General features: G+C 39.6%; 1 long non-coding RNA gene across 1 annotated transcript; it reads left to right on the top strand.

The window, feature by feature from the left end:
* The first annotated feature begins 3,623 nt into the window (after window positions 1-3,623).
* On the top strand, window positions 3,624-23,228 carry LOC118928005 (uncharacterized). Its single transcript, XR_005031038.2, has 3 exons — window positions 3,624-3,990; window positions 21,018-21,163; window positions 23,141-23,228. It is a non-coding gene; the product is annotated as an uncharacterized LOC118928005 (long non-coding RNA).
* Window positions 23,229-23,439: the final 211 nt, after the last annotated feature.

The raw sequence follows: 23,439 nt of genomic DNA, 5'->3' as shown, positions 1-23,439 counted from the left end.
ATATATACATGCAGATAAATGCCTTTTTTTCCTTCAAATGATATATAAAAAAAATGCTAAGGGTGGGAACTTCAAGGAGTGAGTGATATTGCAGAAGTTGAAAGAGACTTTTATTCTTTTTTCTTATTTTATTTATTTTTTATTAAGGTATCATTGATATGCAATCTTATGCTCAGGTTTCATATGAGCAACATTGTGGTTACTACATTCCCCCTATTACTAAGTCCCCACCACGTCCCCCATTACAGTCACTGTCCATCAGCATAGTAAGATGCTATAGAGTCACTACTTGTCTTCTCTGTGCTATACTGCTTTCCCCATGCGCCCCTCATTAGAATACATAATATTGGGGGGGGCACTTAATGCCACTTAATCTGCTTATCTCTCCCTTCCCACCCACCCTCCCCAGTCCCTTTCCCTTTGGTAACTATTAGTTCATTCTTGGGTTCTGTGAGTCTGCTGCTGTTTTGTTCCTTCCGTTTTTGCTTTGTTCTTATCCTCCACAGATGAGTGAAATCATTTGGTACTTGTCTTTCTCTGCCTGGCTTATTTCACTGAGCTCCATTCATGTTGTTACAAATGGTAGGAGTTGTTTTCTTCTTATGACTGAATAATATTCCACTGTGTATATGTACCACATCTTCTTTATCCATTCAGCTACGGATGGACACTTAGGCTGCTTCCATTTCTTGGCTATTGTAAATAGTGCTGCAATAAACATAGGGGTGTATATGTCTTGAGACTTTTATTCTTATTTGATATCTCTTTGTACTGTTTGAACTTCCTAATCATGTATCTATAGTCCTATTGCTGTTGTTCTTTTTAAATATCAGCAATGGCAATTTAGGTGTTAGGATTGTGGATTTTTTTTCTTCTTTGTACTTGTTTGTGCTTTCTAAATCCAATAAATATTATTTTTAGGGGAAAATTATATAAAGAAGTACAATAAGACAAATATCTCTATTCAGAATTAGTCTCTTCCTTTTTTTCTACTTTCAAAGCATGGTTATCTCTCTTTTGGCACTTATTTTCTGTTTTCCATTATTTTCACACAGCTGGTAAATGCAGTTTCAGAACTTAAATCCAGGACTTTTTGACTCTATAATCTGGGCTATATTTTGTATCTACTCCAAGTGAAGTGCAACGTGCAACCTAATGTTCAAGCTGAAGCCTAACTTTTCCCTTGCAAATTGCTACCTGCTTCTTCACTCCCTCAGGGAAATTCATTTATGAAAGATAATATATGCACTCATAAAGTACATTATTTTATATGTTTATTTATTCATTTTATGGTGTTTTTTTCCTTCAAAACTAGATTCTAATCTGTTTGTGAGGAAAATTTATGTCTTGCCTTTTTTTAAAGAGTAAATTGCTCCTCATCTGGAAACTTGCTGAGTGAACACTCAAATTTTTGGTGAAACAATGAAATGAGTTTTGTGCACATAAACACGAGCAGTAAGTGTCCTAAGGTACCAATTATATAATTACACATAGTCTTCTCTGAAGGGCTGTTGGGATTACTGTTGAGAAGAATAGAATCAGTGAGCTGTGTCTGCCATATGACCGCCCTGGCGTACACCTGTTGTCTTCATGTAATTTAGTCTTCCTTTTCATTCTCACTGGTTTAGACAACAAATTAAATGGTCGCTCTATGCCTTGGGTTCAGGAAAGGAAAAGTGGCAGTATTGATAGGTGGTTCCTGTATTGATAGGTCATTCAGGTGCCCACCTAGTCTACTCTTCTCCAGCTCACATGCCTAGACTTTACTCTCAAGAGTAGACTAGGTGGGAACCTGAATGACTAGTGCCTATTGCAGACACAATGGATTTGGGGCAAAAAGCCATTAAGAGAAGTGACTCTCCCTGAAGATGAGATGAGGAGTCACTCCAGAACTGGGCAGGAGCTGAGCCTGTAGATGCCAATCTTTGGTGATCCCAGCTGAGAAGGTGAGGGAAGACAAATTGGATAAATGGAGCATTTATTCTCTAGGCTTGGGTAGCTGGAGAGATTCAGAATATGAGCTTCTAGAACATCAGCAGATATCCTGTGACTCAGTCATTGGAACTAAAAAGAGCAAAGCATTCATTGGTCATTTATATTCAAATATTACACAAAGACAACAAACAAGTAATGATGCTGTTTTACTGTCTCCTCCATAAGTCACAGGTGATGAGACCAGAGCTATTTTTGAGGCTGGTTAGCATTGACTGTACAAACTGCCCATTGTGTTTCCCTTAGACCTGCTAAGCAGAAGAACAGAGTGGTGAAGAGCTTTGGATCTAGGGGAGAGACACATTTAGGTTTGACTCTTAAATCTGCCACTTACTAGCTGTGTGACACTGGACAAATACCCCAACCTCAGATCTTGGTTACATACACATATTGTTAAATAACCCAATACTCAGACAACCCAAGATCCACATCTTGGAATGGGGAAAATGAGAATGGTGACCACATCGGGCTGTTCTGAAGATTCTGTGAGGTAACAGAGAGCCTGGCACTTTGCAAGTGCTCCATAGATGCCTGTTATGTCATTTATATTAAAGACAATAGTTTCCTCCCTGCATTCACATTGATCAGCATAGTGTCTTATCTCCGCAGGACCTGCCCAGGCCTGCTGTGCCCCTCTTCACATGTGAGGGGAAGTTTCTGAGGCATGGTGGCTTCCCTTGTGATCTGAGGCTCTGGGCAGCCAAGAACTGCTCAGCACTGCTGAACAGCTGGGAAGTGTCCTCGCTGTGCATGGGAAGCTGGGAACTGGCTTCAGGGAGAATTGTTTTGGCGATAAAGTGGTTGCTATTTTGGCTTTCTCACAGCAACAGCTCACTGATGGCACAGAAAGAGCGTTTTTGTCCACTCCCATTGCAGATATGTTCCAGCTGTTTTCTGCTGAACAGCCCTTGTTTCTCACCCTTAGATAGTCCAAATATTCCTCTTAGGTGTATCTTTTTTCCTTAAAAAGGAGAAGAAAGCAGTAAGAAAGGGAAAGGTGTTTTTACTCTAGGTACTTCCCTGAGAGGACAGGAAATAGAACTCACCACTCAGTCACGTTACTTTTTTCTTTCTTTTCTCTCTCTCTATCTCAGAGCTCTGGAAGCACCTGTGGCAAAGGCACCCTGTTTGTTTACTCACCCTACAGCCATTTTTCCTCATGACAGCTCATGAAATACTGAATAATAGTTCCTGTGTACCTATGAGGAAATACTGAAAGAACGTCAAGAAAATTCAGAGAAAGGCAACTGGTCCCCTGGAGGAGCCTGCCCTGGGTCCGCCGGACAGAGCTTTGGCCAGAAGAGCTATGGAGAGAGAGACTGGTGATGCTGCAGGGAGAGGTCAGGTGGAGTCCCGCTGCTGCAGCCTTCAGAACCTTACCACCCCTGTTATCCAATAAGCTAGAGATGTCAGATCAGATATATCTTTTTCTTTGACTTTGAGAAGTCAAGAGAATGGTCAAGGAAACTGATCTCACTGTGTCCTCAGATCATTTCCCATCCCCTCCTCTGCTCTCTGTGGCAGTGGGGCTCACCTCTGCCTGGTAGGCTGTGATTCTCAGACTCCCGTGTCAGATGGCTTCTGGCTTTTGGGCAATGTGAGATTCTGGTGAGAGGTTGTGGGGTGGGGTGAAGAGTGGAGTGCAGCAGGAAGGAAGCCCACAGGACAGCTCTCTGATTTGAGTGGCTTCTCCAGCAGTGGCTGTATCTCCCCTTTGGCCCAGCTCCACGGGACAGGTCTGCTGCAGTGTCCTCTACTGTCTGGTGACCCTGACTCTGGGCTCTGGAAACCCCCTGCCTCCCTTTGTCTCTCTCAGCTGTTGTTAATCTCTGGGTGGCTTCACTATCTTTTGTTTGGCTTCCAGCTCTTCTGTCATCCAACCAATTCCCTGAATTGATTTCTCTTTGAAAAGAAAATAGAGTGGTTTCCTATTTGGACCCCGACTGTTAGAAAAAGACAGTTGGGAGGAAATCAAGTATATTTAAATACTTTCAAATGGTAAGTGCAATGAATCTTTCTTTCTAGATTACCTTGGAAACAAGTTAATTTACTTAATGCAAACATTTGGAGATATTTATAATTAGACCTTTGCTGTTTGAACAATGTGCAATAGTTCTGAAATTTCAAAGTCAAGGGAATGTATTAGACATGTGATGGAAAAGATGAAAGAGGCTCTCAGGATTCCACTTCACCCTATTTTTCAAAACCCATGGGCACTGCCTGCTTTGCTTCTTCTAACTTGCTCTCTGAAAAGAAAAAGAGCAGAGGCATGGGCAGACGTAGGCAAAGGGTTCTGGAACTGCTCGGATTCTTTCATTCCTTTGCCTTGAGGCCTAAGTGAGTGAAAAAGATTTATTTGTGCCAGGAAATCTATATATTGTGGTAACCAGTTCCCTCTTTTTACTTATTGGCTCCATCAAGCCCTCAGCTTATTGGAGCCTGAGGTTTTGGTAAAAATGCAAAAACATACTTTCTATTATGATCTGCAGGTTTTCAGAGGAGAACCCTCATAAATGTTCAATATAGCTTTTATATACAGGTTGCATAGTGCAGTAAATGTACACACGGTCGTTTGTACTTTGCTGCTTTGAAAAGCATGCTTTAAAAACTAGAATTTCAAAACAGCCTACTTGAGGACATTTAATTCCACCTGGGACGTGGGTGGTGTGAGACCTAATGGCTGCTCAGGCACTGTATTGACTTTGTGTACCTTTAGCCACAAGGCAGGAATTCACAGCAAACCAGCTTCTCAGTATAGTTTTAATAAAATCAGAAACATCCAGACCAGTTATAGAACAAGGCCTTCATTTATAGGCAAAAAGTGTTATATAAAGTGATATTCAACTGCTGAAGAAGCTGTCCTGACCCATTTGATTCTAACAGCCTGTTGGAATTTTCGGGCACTTTCATGTCCCCAAACCTTTTAAACGAACAAAACTGACATATGAATTGTGTTACTTCTATTTGTTAACAAAAATGAGCTCTCCCCTACTTTGTAAAAAAAAAAAAAAAAGAGTAAAAGGATACATTTCAAAGAATCATTTGCAGATTGTAAAAAATTGTTTGTCATACCATATCTTAAAAGGCACAGAATACCATACAGTTAGAGCAAGACGTTTTGGAGTTACATTGCTTAGAATTCTTCATGCTTGTATGACAGGATGATTTGTTGAGACATTATTTTTCCTGTTTTCCCCTTTTCCCTAGTTTCAAGCAGAAAGGCAGTTTTCTGTGTTCTGTTGAACACAGTTTTCTGTGATACGTTCCTGTATCTTGCCAGCAACCTTAAAGAAATTAAGGGGGTTATGTCTGCGGTGGGGGTGGTGGGCTGGGTAAGTGTCCACATCTTCTAACAGGCATTATCTACAACTGTGCAGCCTCCTTTAAAGTAAAGTGGGGGAAACCATGGCAGTTCATTTGACACAGCTTCCAGAACTGAAACGTACAGTACAAACCTATTGGATAAAGAAAGTAAGGTCTAGAGCAGCTAAGTAGCTTGCTCAAGTTTACACAGGTAGTCATCGATACAGACAAGATTTGAAATCTTACAATGAATAAAAAGTAAATGTGAAATAATAATAAGTGCTAACTATCATTTGTACTATTATTACTAACCCTGTGATCCGGAGTTCCATCCCTACACCTGAAGTTTCCTCACATAGTCCATGAATATACTACCACTCTTTGGGATGTGGAAAGCTGATATGTGCAGGTCAGAAAATCATGCATATTTAAACATGATCATTGCTTTAAAACTCCATCAGTCCTGTTCCATTTTCTTTTCCTTATTTCCAATAATCAAATAATACAAGTTAGCACAGCATTTTCCTAAGCTACCGTCTAAACCTACCACCTTCTCCAGCTTGCCGGCTCACCTGCAGATGGTGGGATTTGTCAGCCTCCAAATCACATGAGCCAGTTCCTTATAATAAATCTCTTCATTCTAATCAGGAAAAATCTGATTAATACAATATCCATTTAATTATGTAAATGTTTAGGCATAATGAAATTAGAGGTAAAATGACACTGTCAGATGCCTTGAGGCAACAGCTACAAATGCAGACGTGCTAGTCCATCAGAGTGATTCCAAACCAAAACAGAAAGAAAAAGAAAAAAGAAAAAAACAGCTCTCACTTTACAGTAATTGAATTTCTAACAAAATTCAGAAAATGTTTTATATTAAAACTATGCAAAAATTCTTTGTGTTCACTTGTATAACATAAGGTTCTTGCCTTAAATGATTATAATTGGTTTATTTACCTACATAAATGTCTGGTAAGACATTCAAAAGTCATGCAGGAGAGGGGCGGAAGATGGCGGCATGAGTAGAGCAGCGGAAATCTCCTCCCAAAACCACATATATCTATGAAAATATAACAAAGACAACCCTTCCTAGAATAAAGACCAGAGGACACAGGACAATATCCAGACCACATCCGCACCTGAGAGAACTCAGCGCCTCGCGAAGGGGGTAAGATACAAGCCCCGTCCCCGCGGGAGCCGAGCGCCCCTCCCCCCAGCTCCCGGCGGGAGAAAAGCAGGCAGAGCGGGAGGGAGACGGAGCCCAGGACTGCCGAACACCCAGCCCCAGCCATCCGGGCCAGAGTGCAGGGCGCTCGATACTAGGAAAACAGGGCAGCAAGAACAGTGAGCAGGCACTGGAGGCTGGGCTACAGAGGACATAAGAAAAGCGCACGACCATTTTTTTTTGCTTTTTTGCTGTTTTGTTTTGGCGAGCGCTTTTTGGAAGTCTTAAAGGGATAGGGACCCCAATACTAGGGAAACAGGGCAGAAAGACCGACCGGTGAGCAGAGGCCTGAGGCTGGCACCGGAGAATAAAGAAAAACGAACGACCACCTTTTTTTTTAATTAAAAACTTTTTTTTTTTTTTTTTTTTAATTAAAAAAAATTTTTTTTCTTTCTTTTTGGTGGGCGTTGTTTTGTTTTGGCGGGTGCTTTTTGGAAGTCTTAAAGGGGCAGGGCGGGTCACTTAATCCAGAGGTAGGGAATCCGGGATCTCTGGGCACCCTAACCCCTGGGCTGCAGGGAGCAGGGAGGCCCCTTACGGAGATAAATAGCCTCCCAGCAGCTCCTGCTCCAACGTGACTCCACCATTTTGGAGTAGCTGCCGGAGCTAGGCCACGCCCACAGCAACAGCGGAGATTAACTCCATAGCAGCCGGGCAGGAAGCAGAAGCCCTGTCTGCATGCAGCTGCGCAGCACAAGCCACTAGAGGTCGCTGTTCTCCCAGGAGAGGAGGGCCACAAACCAACAAGAAAGGAAGTCCTTCCAGCCGTCACTCGTCCCAGTTCTGCAGACTATTCCTATCACCATGAAAAGGCAAAGCTACAGGCAGACAAAGATCACAGAGACAACACCAGAGAAGGAGACAGACCTAACCAGTCTTCCTGAAAAAGAATTCAAAATAAGAATCATAAACATGCTGACAGAGATGCAGAGAAATACGCAAGAGAAATGGGATGAAGTCCGGAAGGAGATCACAGATGCCAGAAAGGAGATCGCAGAAATGAAACAAACTCTGGAAGGGTTTATAAGCAGAATGGATAGAATGCAAGAGGCCATTGATGGAATTGAAATCAGAGAACAGGAACGCATAGAAGCTGACATAGAGAGAGACAAAAGGATCTCCAGGAATGAAACAATATTAAGAGAACTGTGTGACCAATCCAAAAGGAACAATATCCGTATTATAGGGGTCCCAGAAGAAGAAGAGAGAGGAAAAGAGATGGAAAGTATCTTAGAAGAAATAATTGCTGAAAACTTCCCCACACTGGGGGAGGAAGTAATCGAACAGACCACGGAAATACACAGAACCCCCAACAGAAAGGATCCAAGAAGGGCAACACCAAGACACATAATAATTAAAATGGCAAAGATCAAGGACAAGGAAAGAGTGTTAAAGGCAGCTAGAGAGAAAAAGGTCACCTATAAAGGGAAACCCATCAGGCTAACGTCAGATTTCTCAACAGAAACCCTACAGGCCAGAAGAGAATGGCATGATATATTTAATACAATGAAACAGAAGGGCCTTGAACCAAGGATACTGTATCCAGCACGACTATCATTCAAATATGACGGTGGGATTAAACAATTCCCAGACAAACAAAAGCTGAGGGAATTTGCTTTCCACAAACCACCTCTACAGAACATCTTACAGGGACTGCTCTAGATGGGAGCACTCCTAGAAAGAGCACAGCACAAAACACCCAACATATGAAGAATCGAGGAGGAGGAACAAGAAGGGAGAGAAGAAAAGAATCTCCAGATAGTGTATATAACAGCTCAATAAGCGAGCTAAGTTAGGCAGTAAGATACTAAAGAGGCTAACCTTGAACCTTTGGTAACCACGAATTTAAAGCCTGCAATGGCAATAAGTACATATCTTTCAATAGTCACCCTAAATGTTAATGGGTTGAATGCACCAATCAAAAGACACAGAGTAACAGAATGGATAAAAAAGCAAGACCCATCTATATGCTGCTTACAAGAAACTCACCTCAAACCCAAAGACATGTACAGACTAAAAGTCAAGGGATGGAAAAACATATTTCAAGCAAACAACAGTGAGAAGAAAGCAGGGGTTGCAGTACTAATATCAGACAAAATAGACTTCAAAACAAAGAAAGTAACAAGAGATAAAGAAGGCCACTACATAATGATAAAGGGCTCAGTCAAACAAGAGGATATAACCATTCTAAATATATATGCACCCAACAGAGGAGCACCAGCATATGTGAAACAAATACTAACAGAACTAAAGGGGGATATAGACTGCAATGCATTCATTCTAGGAGACTTCAACACACCACTCACCCCAAAGGATAGATCCACTGGGCAGAAAATAAGTAAGGACACGGAAGCACTGAACAACACAGTAGAGCAGATGGACCTAATAGACATCTATAGAACTCTACATCCAAAAGCAGCGGGATATACATTCTTCTCAAGTGCACATGGAACATTCTCCAGAATAGACCACATACTAGGCCACAAAAAGAGCCTCAGAAAATTCCAAAAGATTGAAATCCTACCAACCAACTTTTCAGACCACAAAGGCATAAAACTAGAAATAAACTGTACAAAGAAAGCAAAGAGGCTCACAAACACATGGAGGCTTAACAACACGCTCCTAAATAATCAATGGATCAATGACCAAATCAAAATGGAGATCCAGCAATATATGGAAACAAATGACAACAACAACACTAAGCCCCAACTTCTGTGGGACACAGCAAAAGCAGTCTTAACAGGAAAGTATATAGCAATCCAAGCATATTTAAAAAAGGAAGAGCAATCCCAAATGAAGGGTCTAATGTCACAATTATCGAAATTGGAAAAAGAAGAACAGATGAGGCCTAAGGTCAGCAGAAGGAGGGACATAATAAAGATCAGAGAAGAAATAAATAAAATTGAGAAGAATAAAACAATAGCAAAAATCAATGAAACCAAGAGCTGGTTCTTTGAGAAAATAAACAAAACAGATAAGCCTCTAGCCAGACTTATTAAGAAGAAAAGAGAGTCAACACAAATCAACAGTATCAGAAACGAGAAAGGAAAAATCACGACGGACCCCACGGAAATGCAAAGAATTATTGGAGAATACTATGAAAACCTATATGCTAACAAGCTGGGAAACCTAGGAGAAATGGACAACTTCCTAGAAAAATATAACCTTCCAAGATTGACCCAGGAAGAAACAGAAAATCTAAACAGACCAATTACCAGCAACGAAATTGAAGAGGTAATCAAAAAACTACCAAAGAACAAAACCCCCGGGCCAGATGGATTTACCTCGGAATTTTATCAGACATACAGGGAAGACATAATACCCATTCTCCTTAGAGTTTTCCAAAAAATAGAGGAGGAGGGGATACTCCCAAACTCATTCTATGAAGCTAACATCACCCTAATACCAAAACCAGGCAAAGACCCCACCAAAAAAGAAAACTACAGACCAATATCCCTGATGAACGTAGATGCAAAAATACTCAACAAAATATTAGCAAACCGAATTCAAAAATACATCAAAAGGATCATACACCATGACCAAGTGGGATTCATTCCAGGGATGCAAGGATGGTACAACATTCGAAAGTCCATCAACATCATCCACCACATCAACAAAAAGAAAGACAAAAACCACATGATCATCTCCATAGATGCTGAAAAAGCATTTGACAAAGTTCAACATCCATTCATGTTAAAAACTCTCAGCAAAATGGGAATAGAGGGCAAGTACCTCAACATAATAAAGGCCATCTATGATAAACCCACAGCCAACATTATATTGAACAGCGAGAAGCTGAAAGCATTTCCGCTGAGATCGGGAACTAGACAGGGATGCCCACTCTCTCCACTGTTATTTAACATAGTACTGGAGGTCCTAGCCATGGCAATCAGACAAAATAAAGAAATACAAGGAATCCAGATTGGTAAAGAAGAAGTTAAACTGTCACTATTTGCAGATGACATTATACTGTACATAAAAAACCCTAAAGACTCCACCCCAAAACTACTAGAACTGATATCGGAATACAGCAAAGTTGCAGGATACAAAATCAACACACAGAAATCTGTGGCTTTCCTATATACTAACAATGAACCAACAGAAAGAGAAATCAGGAAAACAACTCCATTCACAATTGCATCAAAAAAAATAAAATACCTAGGAATAAACCTAACCAAAGAAGTGAAAGACTTATACTCTGAAAACTACAAGTCACTCTTAAGAGAAATTAAAGGGGACACTAACAGATGGAAACTCATCCCATGCTTGTGGCTAGGAAGAATTAATATCGTTAAAATGGCCATCCTGCCCAAAGCAATATACAGATTTGATGCAATCCCTATGAAACTACCAGCAACATTCTTCAATGAACTGGAACAAATAATTCAAAAATTCATATGGAAACACCAAAGACCCCGAATAGCGAAAGCAATCCTGAGAAAGAAGAATAAAGTAGGGGGGATCTCACTCCCCAACTTCAAGCTCTACTATAAAGCCATAGTAATCAAGACAATTTGGTACTGGCACAAGAACAGAGTCACAGACCAATGGAACAGACTAGAGAATCCAGACATTAACCCAGACATATATGGTCAATTAATATTTGATAAAGGAGCCATGGACATACAATGGCGAAATGACAGTCTCTTCAACAGGTGGTGCTGGCAAAACTGGACAGCTACATGTAGGAGAATGAAACTGGACCATTGTCTAACCCCATATACAAAAGTAAACTCAAAATGGATCAAAGACCTGAATGTAAGCCATGAAACCATTAAACTCTTGGAAGAAAACATAGGCGAAAACCTCTTAGACATAAACATGAGTGACCTCTTCTTGAACATATCTCCCCGGGCAAGGAAAACAACAGCAAAAATGAGTAAGTGGGACTATATTAAGCTGAAAAGCTTCTGTACAGCAAAAGACACCATCAATAGAACAAGAAGGATCCCTACAATATGGGAGAATATATTTGAAAATGACACATCCGATAAAGGCTTGACGTCCAGAATATATAAGGAGCTCACACGCCTCAACAAACAAAAAACAAATAACCCAATTAAAAAATGGGCAGAGGAACTGAACAGACAGTTGTCCAAAAAAGAAATACAGATGGCCAACAGACACATGAAAAGATGCTCCACATCGCTAATTATCAGAGAAATGCAAATTAAAACTACAATGAGGTATCACCTCACACCAGTAAGGATGGCTGCCATCCAAAAGACAAACAACAACAAATGTTGGCGAGGCTGTGGAGAAAGGGGAACCCTCCTACACTGCTGGTGGGAATGTAAGTTAGTTCAACCATTGTGGAAAGCAGTATGGAGGTACATCAAAATGCTCAAAACAGACTTACCATTTGACCCAGGAATTCCACTCCTAGGAATTTACCCTAAGAACGCAGCAATCAAGTTTGAGAAAGACAGATGCACCCCTATGTTTATTGCAGCACTATTTACAATAGCCAAGAATTGGAAGCAACCTAAATGTCCATCAATAGATGAATGGATAAAGAAGATGTGGTACATATACACAATGGAAATACTACTCAGCCATAAGAAAAGGGCAAATCCAATCATTTGCAGCAACATGGATGGAGCTGGAGGGTATTATGCTCAGTGAAACAAGCCAAGCAGAGAAAGAGAAATACCAAATGATTTCACTTATCTGTGGAATATAAGAACAAAGGAAAAACTGAAGGAACAAAACAGCAGCAGAATCACAGAACTCAAGAATGGACTAACAGGTACCAAAGGGAAAGGGACTGGGGAGGATGGGTGGGTAGGGAGGGATAAGCGGGGGAGAAGTAGGGGGATATTAAGATTAACATGCATGTGGGGGTAGGAGAAAAGGGAGGGCTGTACAACACAGAGAAGGCAAGTAGTGATTCTACAACATTTTGCTATGCTGATGGACAGTGACTGTAAAGGGGTTTATAGGGGAGACATGGTATAGGGGAGAACCTAGTAAACATAATATTCGTCATGTAAGTGTAGATTAGTGATACCAAAAACAAAGCAAAAAAAAAAAAGTGCAGTTCCTGTGTGGTAACCTCCAACGAGTTCTACACAAGGGTATAAAGGGCATATAAAAGTGTAGGCAAAGGGTCTGTTTGTGTTTATACAGAGGATCAAAGCCTAATTGGGCTACCCCGAAAATGAACTAAGATACGATATGAAAAAGAACTTCCAACATCAGCACTCTCTGGAAGACTCATGCCAGAAGATGATCATCAAAAAACCCCAACAAAGATCCACGCACTGCTACAGCTGTAGATGCACTCATCCCACCAGTTCCTGGACTTGCCATGGGAATGAGGAAGGAGATATCTAAGCTGGCCTGTGCATACAGTAAAACAACAAATTTGACTGGATCTATACTGTTGGAACTCAACCAAGAATTTGGAGAAGTGCAAATTGTAGCGCTCCAAAATCTTACAACTACAGACTATTTACTGTTAAAAGAACATATGGCATGTGAACAGTCCCCAGGAATGGGTTGTTTTAATTTGTCTGATTTCTCTCAGACTGTTCAAGTTCAGTTGGACAATATCCACCATATCATACATAAGTTTTCACAAATGCCTAAGGTGCCTAACTGGTTTCCTTGGTTTCACTGGAGATGGCTGGTAATTACAGATATGCTTTGGTTATGTAACTATACTCCTATTATGTGAATGTGTGTGCGCAATTTAAGTAGTAGCTTAAAACCTATACATGCTGAAGTTACTCTACAAGAAGATATGTCAAAGAAATAATCAATCTTCCCATGTTTTCTTCCGCCTGCTACTTCTATAGCTTTTCTTCTTCCTTCCTAATTACAACCCTTAAATAGAATTCGTGCCTCATATCAAATTTACCGAGTATCATAACTCCTCCAAGTCGTAAAGACACCTCAAGACAAATGCTGGGCATAGAAGCCACAGGGCATAAATATGCAAAGAAGTAAAAAGCTAACCTTTTCAAACAATAAGGCTTCCCTCTCACTTACCAACTTCACATTTCCCTGTATGGCCCCGGAAGATGACTGGTTAGCCAGAGACGGGTAAGATTCCTCAAGGGAGGATCAACCTAAGACAGGCACAGTTGCAGGAGGGCCATCAGGTGAGAAATTGGGGATCAACAGAGGTGAGGCTTAGAACCTCACCCCCACTGTTCTGAGAGAAATCTTCTGCATACGTGGATGTTTTATTGCCCTGGTCTAGCTTGGACTAACACATAGTTTACAGGCACACACCTGATCATCTACATTTGCTCTCTTACAACACTAAACTATGCTTTCTACCTTTATCTTGTATCTACCTACCACTTCAGCATTTTATTAAAAATAATAATAATAAAGAGAGAAATGTGATATCCACATATAAATCAAGTATAAAAACCAAATGAGTATTCATATTTGAACTGACTGTTTAGAGTTCATAATGCATGACAAAACTGATAGTTTCTGTGATGACTGCCCTTGTACTGTTCACTATGTAACTTATTCATTATGTAAGAATTTGTTCTCCATGTAAGAACTTGTTTGTTATGCCTCAGAAGATTGGAGACTGACGAAAATTAGGCTTGGGGTGGATTAATGATTGTGCATTGAGCACTGACTCCCCTATACAGAATTTTATTGTCGTTAACAACCATTTGATCAATAAATATGAGAGATGCCCTCAAAAAAAAAAAAAAAAAAAGGACTGACTTCCAATGGTAAAATAAATAAGTAACCGGGATGTAATGTATAGCATAAGGAATATAGTCTTGTAACAGCTTGGTAGGGTGATAGCTGGAACCTAGAATTATGTATATAAATGTTCTACCACTGTGTTGTACACTTGAAACTAATGTAATATAATACTGTGCGTCAAGTACCCTTCAATAAAAAATAATTATTAAAAAAAAAAAAAAAGTCATGCAGAAGGCTGAACAATTGTGTGTGACTGGTATAAAGGTTGCCCACGCAAAGCCTGTAGCATCCTTCAATTATTTGAAACCCAAACCACCTTCATATGTTTCTATATGCTTCTATTGAGAACAACTGATCCTTACGGAAAATTTCCAAAACAATATTTGTGTGTGTGTGCATAAATAATTATGGACTGTATTAGTTAACTAGGGCTGCCATAACAAATGACCACAAACTCAGTGACTTAAAACAACAGATATTCTTTTTTTTTTCATGGATGTTTCTTTCTTTCTTTTTTTGAATTAAGGTGTCATTGATATACAATCTTACAAAGTTTTCACATAAGCAACACAGTGGTTTCAACATTCACCCATATTATCAAGTTCCCCCACCCCATTGCAGTCATTGTCCATCCATGTACTGAGATGCTATAGAGTCATTACTTGTCTTCTCAGTGCTCTACTGCCTTCCCCGTGACCTACCTATATTGTGAGTGCTAATTATAATGGCCCTTAATCCCCTTCTCCACCCCTCCCAACCCAGCATTATCAACCCTGTCCTGTGGTAACTGCTGCTACTCCCTTCTTGGAGTCTGTAAATCTGCTGCTGTTTTGTTCCTTCAGTTTTGCTTTTTATAATCCACAAATGAGTGAAATCATTTGATACTTGTCTTTCTCCGCCTGGATTATTTCACTGAGCATAATACCCTCTAGCTTCATCCATGTTGTTGCAAAAGGTAGGATTTGTTTTCTTCTTATGGCTGAATAATATTCCATTGTGTATATATACTACATCTTCTTTATCCATTCATCTACAGATGGACACTTAGGTTGCTCCATTTCTTGGCTATTGCAAATAGTGCTGCAGTACACATAGCGGTGCATATGTCTTTTTGAATCAGGGAACTTGTTTTCTTTATGTAGATTCCTAGGAGTGGAATTCCTGGGTCAAATGGTATTTCTATTTTCAGTTTTTTGAGGAACTTCCCTATTGCTTTTCACAATGGTTGAACTAATTTACATTCCCACCAACAGTGTAGGACGGTTCCTCTTTCTTCATATCCTCACCAGCATTTGTTGTTCCTTGTCTTTTCAATGTTGGCCATCCTAACTGGTGTGAGGGGATATCTTATTGTGGTTCTAATTTGCATTTACCTGATAATTAATGATGTAGAGAATCTTTTCATGTGCCTGTTGGCGATCTGAATTTCTTCTTTGGAGAAGTGTCTGTTCAGATCCACTGCCCATTTTTTAATCAGGTTATTTGCTTTTTGGGTGTTGAAGCATGTGAGTTCTTTATATATTTTGGATGTTAACCCCTTGTCAGATATGTCATTTAGGAATATATTTTCCCATACTATAGGATGCCTTCTTGTTCTGCTGATGGTATCCTTTGCTGTGAAGAAGGTTTTTAGTTTAATGCAGTTCCATTCATTCATTTTTGCTTTTGTTTCCCTTGCCCAAGGAGATGTGTTCAGGAAAAAATTACTCACATTTGTATTCAAGAGATTTTTGCCTATGTTTTCTTCTATGAGTTTTATAGTTTCATGCTTAAATTCAGGTCTTTGATCCATTTCAAGTTTACTTTTGTGTATGGAGTTAGACAATAATCCAGTTTCATCCTCTCACATGTAGCTGCCCAGTTTTGCCAACATAAGTTGTTGAAGAGGCTGTCATTTCCCTATTATATATCCATGGCTTCTTTATCGTATATTAATTGGCCATATATGTGTGTATTTATATCTGGGCTCTCTATTCTATTCCATTGATCTATGGGTCAGTTCTTGTGTCAGTATCAAATTATCTTGATTACTATAGCTTTGTAGTAGAGCTTGAAGTCAGGGAGTAAAATCCCCCAGCTTTGCTCTTCCTTCTCAGGATTGCTTTGGCTACTCAGGGTCTTTTGTACTTCCATATGAATTTTAGACCTATTTGTTCTAGTTTGTTGAAGAATGCTGTTGGTGTTTTGATAAGGATTGCATGGAATCTGTAGATTACTTTAGGCAGGATGGCCATTTTGACAATATTAATTCTTCCTATCCATGAGCATGGAATCTGTTTCCATTTATTGGTGTCTTTTTAAATTTCTCTCATGAGTGTCATGAAGTTTTCAGGGTATAGGCTTTTCACCTTCTTGGTTAGTAGTCATTTCTTTTTTTGTCGTGTCTTTGTCTGGTTTTGGTATTAGAGTGATGCTGGCCTCCTTGAATGAGTTTGGAAGTATTCCTTCCACTTCTACTTTCTGGAAGACTTTAAAGAGGATGGGTATTAAGTCTTCTCTAAATATTTGATAAAATTCTGTGGTGAAGCCATCTGATCTAGCAGTTTTGTTCTTAGGTAGTTTTTTTATTACCAATTCAATTAACATTGCTGGTAATTTGTTCAGATTTTCTGTTTCTCCCTTGGTCAGTATTGGAAGGTTGTATTTTTCTAGAATGTTATCCCATTTGTTAGCATATAGTTTTTCATAGTATTTTCTAACAATTTATTGTATTTCTGTGGTGTCCATAGTGATTTTTCCTTTCTCATTTCTGATTCTGTTTATGTGTATACACTCTCTTTTTTTCTTGATAAGTCTGGGTAGGGGTTAATCTAGTTTGTTTATTTTCTTGAAGAACCAGCTCCTAGTTTTATTGATTCTGTTTTCTTATTCTTTTCAATTTTATTTATTTATGCTCTGATCTTTATTATGTTCCTCCTTCTCCTACTTTGGGCCTCATTTGTTCTTTTTCTAGTGTCATTACTTGTGAGTTTAGACTGTTCATATGGGACTGTTCTTATTTCTTGAGGTAAGCCTGTATTACAATATACTTCCCTCTTAGAATGGCCTTTGCTGCATCCCACAGATTTTTGGCTGTTGATTTGTTGTTTTCATTTGTCTCCATATATTGCTTGATCTCTTTTTTTATTTGGTCATTGATCCATTGATTATTTAGGAATATGTTGTTAAGCCTTCGTGTGTTTATAGGCTTTTTTGTTTTCTTTGCATAATTTGTTTCCAGTTTCATACCTTTGTAGTCTGAGAAGCTGGTACAATTTCAGTCCTTCTGAATTTACTGAGGCTCTTTTTGTGGCCTAATATGTGGTCTCTTCTTGAAAATGATCCATGTGTACTTGAGAAGAATGTGTCTCCTGCTGCTTTTGGGTGGGGTGTACTATAGATGTCTGTTATGTCCATCTGTTCTAATGTGTTATTTGGTGCCTCTGTCTCCTTATTTATTTTCTGTCTGGTTGATCTGTCCTTTGGAGTGAGTGGTGTGTTGAAGTCTCCAAAAAGAATGCATTGAATTCTATTTCCCCCTTTAATTTTATTAGTATTTCTTTCACATATGTAGGTACTCCTGTGTTTGGTGCATAGATATTTATAATGGTTATATCCTCTTGTTGGACTGACCCCTTTATCATTATGTAATGTTCTTCTTTGTCTCTTGTTACTTTCTTTGTTTTGAAATCTACCTTGTCTGATATATGTACTGCTATGCCTGTTTTTCTGTCCCTATTATTATTTGCATAAAGTATCTTTTTCCATCCCTTCACTTTTAGTCTGTGTATATCTTTGGATTTGAAGTGAGTTTCTTGTAGAGAGAATATAGATGTTTCTTGTTTTTTATCCATGCTATAATTCTGCATCTTTGATTGGTACATTCAGTCCATTTACATTTAGGGTGATTATTGATAGATATGTACTTATTGCCATTGCAGGTTTTAGATTTGTGGTTACCAAAGGTTCAAGGGAAGCTTCCTTATTATCTAACAGTCTAACTTAACTCCCTTACTAAGCTATTTCAAACATAATCTATAGGTTCTTTATTTTTCTCCTTCCTCCTCCTCCACTGTTTGTATGTTAGGTGTCATATTCTGTACTGTTTGTGTATTCCGTGACTGATTTTGTTTTCCTCTTCTCTCTAGTTTCAATTTTGTGGGTAGTTGATTTGATTTTGCATTTGCTTAGTAATATATTGGTCTACTTCCTTAACATGGTTTTATTTTCTCTGGTGATAACTATTTAGCCTTAGGAGCACTTCCATCTAGAGAAGCCCCTTTAAAATACACTGTAGAGACAGTTTGTGGGAGGTAAATTCCCTCAACTTTTGCTTCTCTGGAAATTGTTGAATTCCTGCTTCAAATTTAAATGATAATATTTCCAGGTGAGAGTATTCTTTGTTTGAGGCCCTTCTGTTTCATTGCATTAAATACATCATGCCACTCCATTCTGGCCTGTAAGGTTTCTGCTGAGAAGTCTGATGTTAGCCTGATGGGATTTACTTTATAAGTGATCTTTTTTCTCTCTCTGGTTGCTATCAGTACTCTCTCCTTGTCCTTGATCTTTGCCATTTTAATTATTATATGTCTTGGTGTTGTCTTCCTAGGGTCCTTGTGTTGGGAGATCTGTGCACTTCCATGATCTGAGAGACTATTTCCTTCCTCAGACTGGGAAGTTTTCAGCAATTATTTACTCAAAGAGACTTTCTATCCCTTATCTCTCTTATTCTGGTACCCCTATAATGCAAATATCGTTCCATTTTGTTTGGTTGCAGAGTTGTCTTATTATTCTTTCATTCCTGGAGATCTTTTTTCTCTCTGTCCCTTGGCTTCTTTGTTTTCCTCTTCTCTGATTTCTCTTTCATTTACTGTCTCTTCTGCCTCATCTGATCTGCTTTGAAATCCCTCCATTGCATGTTTCATTTCAGATACTGTATTTTTCAAAGTTTCTGTCTCTTTTTTGAAGTTCTCCCTGAGATCTTGAACATTTTTCTTTAGCTCTGTGAGCATGTTTATGATTTTTATTTTGAAGTCTTTATCAAGAAAATTGGTGATTTCTATTTCACTGAGCCCTCTTTCTGGTGTTTGTGGGATCCTTGTTTGTACAAAAAATTTTTGTGTTTTATTCTAGTGATTCCTATGGAATAATAACTTTGTGTAGGTGGCACCCTCTAGTGCCCAGAAGCTCTACTCTCTGGAGCTGCCCTGTACCTGGAACAATGGCAGGGGGTCACAGGTGAGCAGAACCAGTGCCTGCCAAGAGGAAAGAACTTTCCTGCTTCCCAGCTTCAGCGCCTGCCTCCCCTGCCAGGTCCAGTGTGCTGAGTGCATAGGGAGGAGCGTCTGCATTATGCCCCTGTAGCTGCTGTAGGCAGGGCCACCCTCCAGCTGGCCTGGTGTGATGGTGAGGGCAGCAGGTGTACAGACTGGTACCTGCCGAGAGGAAGGAGCAGCAGGCTTCAAATAGCTGTGATGGTCTCAGTGCTGCATTGCTAGCCAGGGGCACAGAGCGTCTGAAGCTCCTGAATGTTCCCAACCTGCTGGGCTGAGTGTGCCAGGATGATTTTTTCCACCTGTCCTTTCTCCTGAGCAGCAAATTCTGTGGAATATTTCCCCCTTTAGCACTCCAAGTACTCTGCCTGTCTTTGCTTTCCAACCCCACTGATCTCCAGAGCACCATGTAATGTGGGTTCATGCTCCCAGAGCAGATATTCAGGGCTGGGTGTTTAGCAGTCCTTGGCTTCTACTTCCTCCTTGCTCTGTTTCTCTTCCTCCTGCCCAGGAGCTGTGGTCGGGTGAGTGTTGTGTCCTGCTTGATCATGGCTTGGCTACTTTACCATTTTCTGTGAGGTCTTCTCTTTTCCCCAGGTATAGGCCCTCTGTTCTTCAGTTTTTGGGTTGCCCTTTCAGGATTAGTTGTATTTCCTATATTTTCATGTTATATGTGATTTTGGGAGGAGGTTGCTGCCTCACTTCTCATGTTGACATCTTTTTCCCTTTCCTATAACAGGTATTTATTCTTTCACTGCTCTGGAAGTCACAAGTCTGAAATCAAGGTGTCAGTAGGGTTGGTTCCTTCTGGAAGCTCTGAGGGACAATCTATTCCATGCCTCTCTTCAGGTTCTGGTGGCTGCAGATAATCCTTGCAGTGTCTTGGCTTATAGAAGTACCACTCCAATTAATGCCTTTGTCTTCACATGGTTTTCCTTCTGTGTGTCTGTGTCTTCTTTTCCATTTCTTATAAGAATACTCATCATTGATTTAGAGCTCTAATCCAGGATGATCTCATCTCAAAATCCTTACCTTAGCCACATCTGCAATAAGATCACATTCTGAGATTCCTGGTGGATATAAATTTTGTGGGGACATCATTCAACCCACTACATACATACATACATACAGTGTATATGTAAATGCATAAAATGGTCATGAAATATACACAGAAAACTGTTATGTGATTACTACCATAAAAAGTATTTTACTAGGCAAGGGGATATGAAGAGAATTTATACTTTTCATTCTCACTTCGAATTTAACTTAATTTTTTAAAATCATAAACTAATATTAGTTTATTAATAGTTTAATATTAGTTTAATAATTCCAACCATTTAAGAAATCTCTTTTTTTGCCATAAACAAAGGACAATCAGATCATAAGCAGATTTCTTTTTTCTCAGCTAATGCCTACTCAGAGAACTACATAATTAGAATTAAGCTTGAGTGCAGAGCTATTGTTTGTATTTTTATGCTTTGTGCTTGCTTGAGTGGAAAATATCAACTCACTGAGAACCTTTGTCTGGACTCTTGGAGATGAAAATGAAACTTTGTCTTTTAAAGAAACAGCCATGGTTGAAGCAGGGGCTAAGTGGCATTGTCAGCTGGGAAGCAACCAGAGTTCCTGCCCCATGTCCATAGCTGCCATTTCTGGGGCATTTTAGGAGACAAGATGTGTGAACATCATCACTTTTCTAAGGAACTTGTAGGTAAGGAAAAAATTCCTTATAGCAATAAACTAATGCAAGTGCAGAATAAGCTGTTCAAAATTGGGGCAATCATATGGCATATGGAAGAGAGAAAATTTTAAATCAGTAAAAGAAAAACAGACAGTGCCGAGGCTGTTACTCTCTTTGAGTTTTAGAACTAATAGCTTTTTCATCCACAGTTCATTTTCTGCTTATCTGTATATTGCAGCACATACCTCCCGCTATCAAAAGTGACTTCAAAACAAACTACATACAAGGGTAGTTTCAGAATAAAAGCTACAGGTATAAGGTGATGCTGAAAGGCAATTACATATTCTGGGGATATTGATTTGCTTTCAATTTTCCATGCTTTAGTGCATGAGTGAAGTTGGGTGATTTTAAAATTATTTCCAAGGAGTCTTTTAAAAGTATTTAAACTATACAGTTCAAAGTACATATACCATTTTAATGCTGCTAAAATAAACCATACACATGTGAACTTGAAAAGATCTAGACTTTTATTTTGATGTTGATTATTTATTAAGAAGTCAAATAGTCATCTATTTAATCAAAGGGCATTTGCTTCAAATTGCTTCCATCCATTGTCCTTTCCATGAAAGACTGATTGTGCTTTGAACTAGGTTTTTTTTCATGGGAGAGATAAAGAAAAATTCTTACAAAAGAACTTACACATCAAAGAATCAGTTCCCTAAAACATTTTCTTTTTATACATGTTGGCTACATGCCTACATCTGTTCATAAATTGATATGTAGTCTTTTTTATGTACATTTGCCATTACTGAATGTTACCTATCTTCAAAGATGAAAATACCAATAGATTGGAAAATGAACTTGAGATAAGGTATTGCATAGAAAAGGACGTGGCTTATGGCTATTTGTTTTCTTGTATCTTTGGATTACCTCTATCATAACCTTCTGTTTAATCTTGAGACTGAGTTTTTAATAATTTGTTAACAAATAGAAATTCAGTCAAAAGGGGTGAAAACCAAGATATGAAAAAGTACCAGAAATCCCAGATTGGCTACAATATTTAAAATAAACACTTTAATTAACCCTTTTTTAGTTATGCCTAGTTAGACTTCAGATCCTCATCTTAGGTAGCAGTTGAAATAAAAGACAGAAAACTGTCCACAAACTACACAACGGAATGCAAAAGAGAGGAATACCGATATTTTTTTCCTTCTGACAACCCAGGAGAAGGAAAATTTTGAGAAACTAAGATAATAAATGAATTGAATGGGAAATATTTCTCAGGAGGAGAAATGGGGGGTGGAGGGGTAGGTTGTGGGAGGGATGAAAAAAAACTAGTAAAAGATTCCTTGTGGCAGGGAAGGACCAGGGGACTTATGACAGCTAAATTAAAATTTAAATGGTTCATTTCTCTCTTGGCATTGTCCCCATTATCACAAATGTTTTCCCTGTTGTCACATATCTTACCTCTCACAGCACTGTGGTAATGTCACTTTGTAGAATGAAGTGAAGGTCTTTCTTCAAATTTGGGGCAGAGATGCCCAGATAGCATTGGGGTTGTCGAAAAATGGTGGTGAGACCAATAGGGGAGACAGAGTACTTAAGCAGGAGTAGGAATTCAAAAACCAGAGACATGTGATAAAAGCACTCTAGTCTGAGGATCCTCAGAAACACTGGGGTAGGACACATCACATAGAGCAGTGATGGAATTACACCCTGCACACCATCATTCCATAGGAACCGCTGTGGTCACGATTGACTGTCAGTTTCCACCTACCTCACCTTAGAGCCACAGGGTGCTCCCACCGAAGCCATGCTTCCCTGGTGGCTCCCAGCCACTGACTGAACACAGTGTGGTGTTCCATCTGGGCCTTGCCTGCCTGCTGTGGGCTCTTCTAGTGGTAGTCTTTTCTTGGGAGCTCTCCATCAGCTTGGCAAGACTTTCTGTGGACTGCACTGAGATTTGATCCTCTTCCCAACCAATCCTTTTCTTCTCTCCTTTTGCAGGAGTCATATCTGCAAGGAAGTCTGAAGGGTCTCCATATCCACTCCTGCTCCCTTCCTGTTATCCTCCCCCGAGTAAATCTTTTGCATGTCTAACACATCTTAGCATCTGCTTCTTGGAGGACCTAAACTGATATAGGTCGTACTGAGATTGTGAAGTCTGGGGAAGCTGACAGTATAATGGGGCTTAGGACTGGCTCACTCACTTTCTGGCTGGCACAAAGGGCCCTTTCCTGAGTGGAATGTGGAGGGCGTGATATAGTCTCTGGCAAAATGCGAGAGCCCAATAGATGAAGATTTCC

This window comes from Manis pentadactyla, chromosome 11 (genome assembly GCF_030020395.1).
Source record: "Manis pentadactyla isolate mManPen7 chromosome 11, mManPen7.hap1, whole genome shotgun sequence".
NCBI lineage: Eukaryota > Metazoa > Chordata > Mammalia > Pholidota > Manidae > Manis > Manis pentadactyla.
The sequence above is the reverse complement of the archived record's forward strand: the minus strand, read 5'-3'. Positions and strand labels throughout refer to the sequence as shown.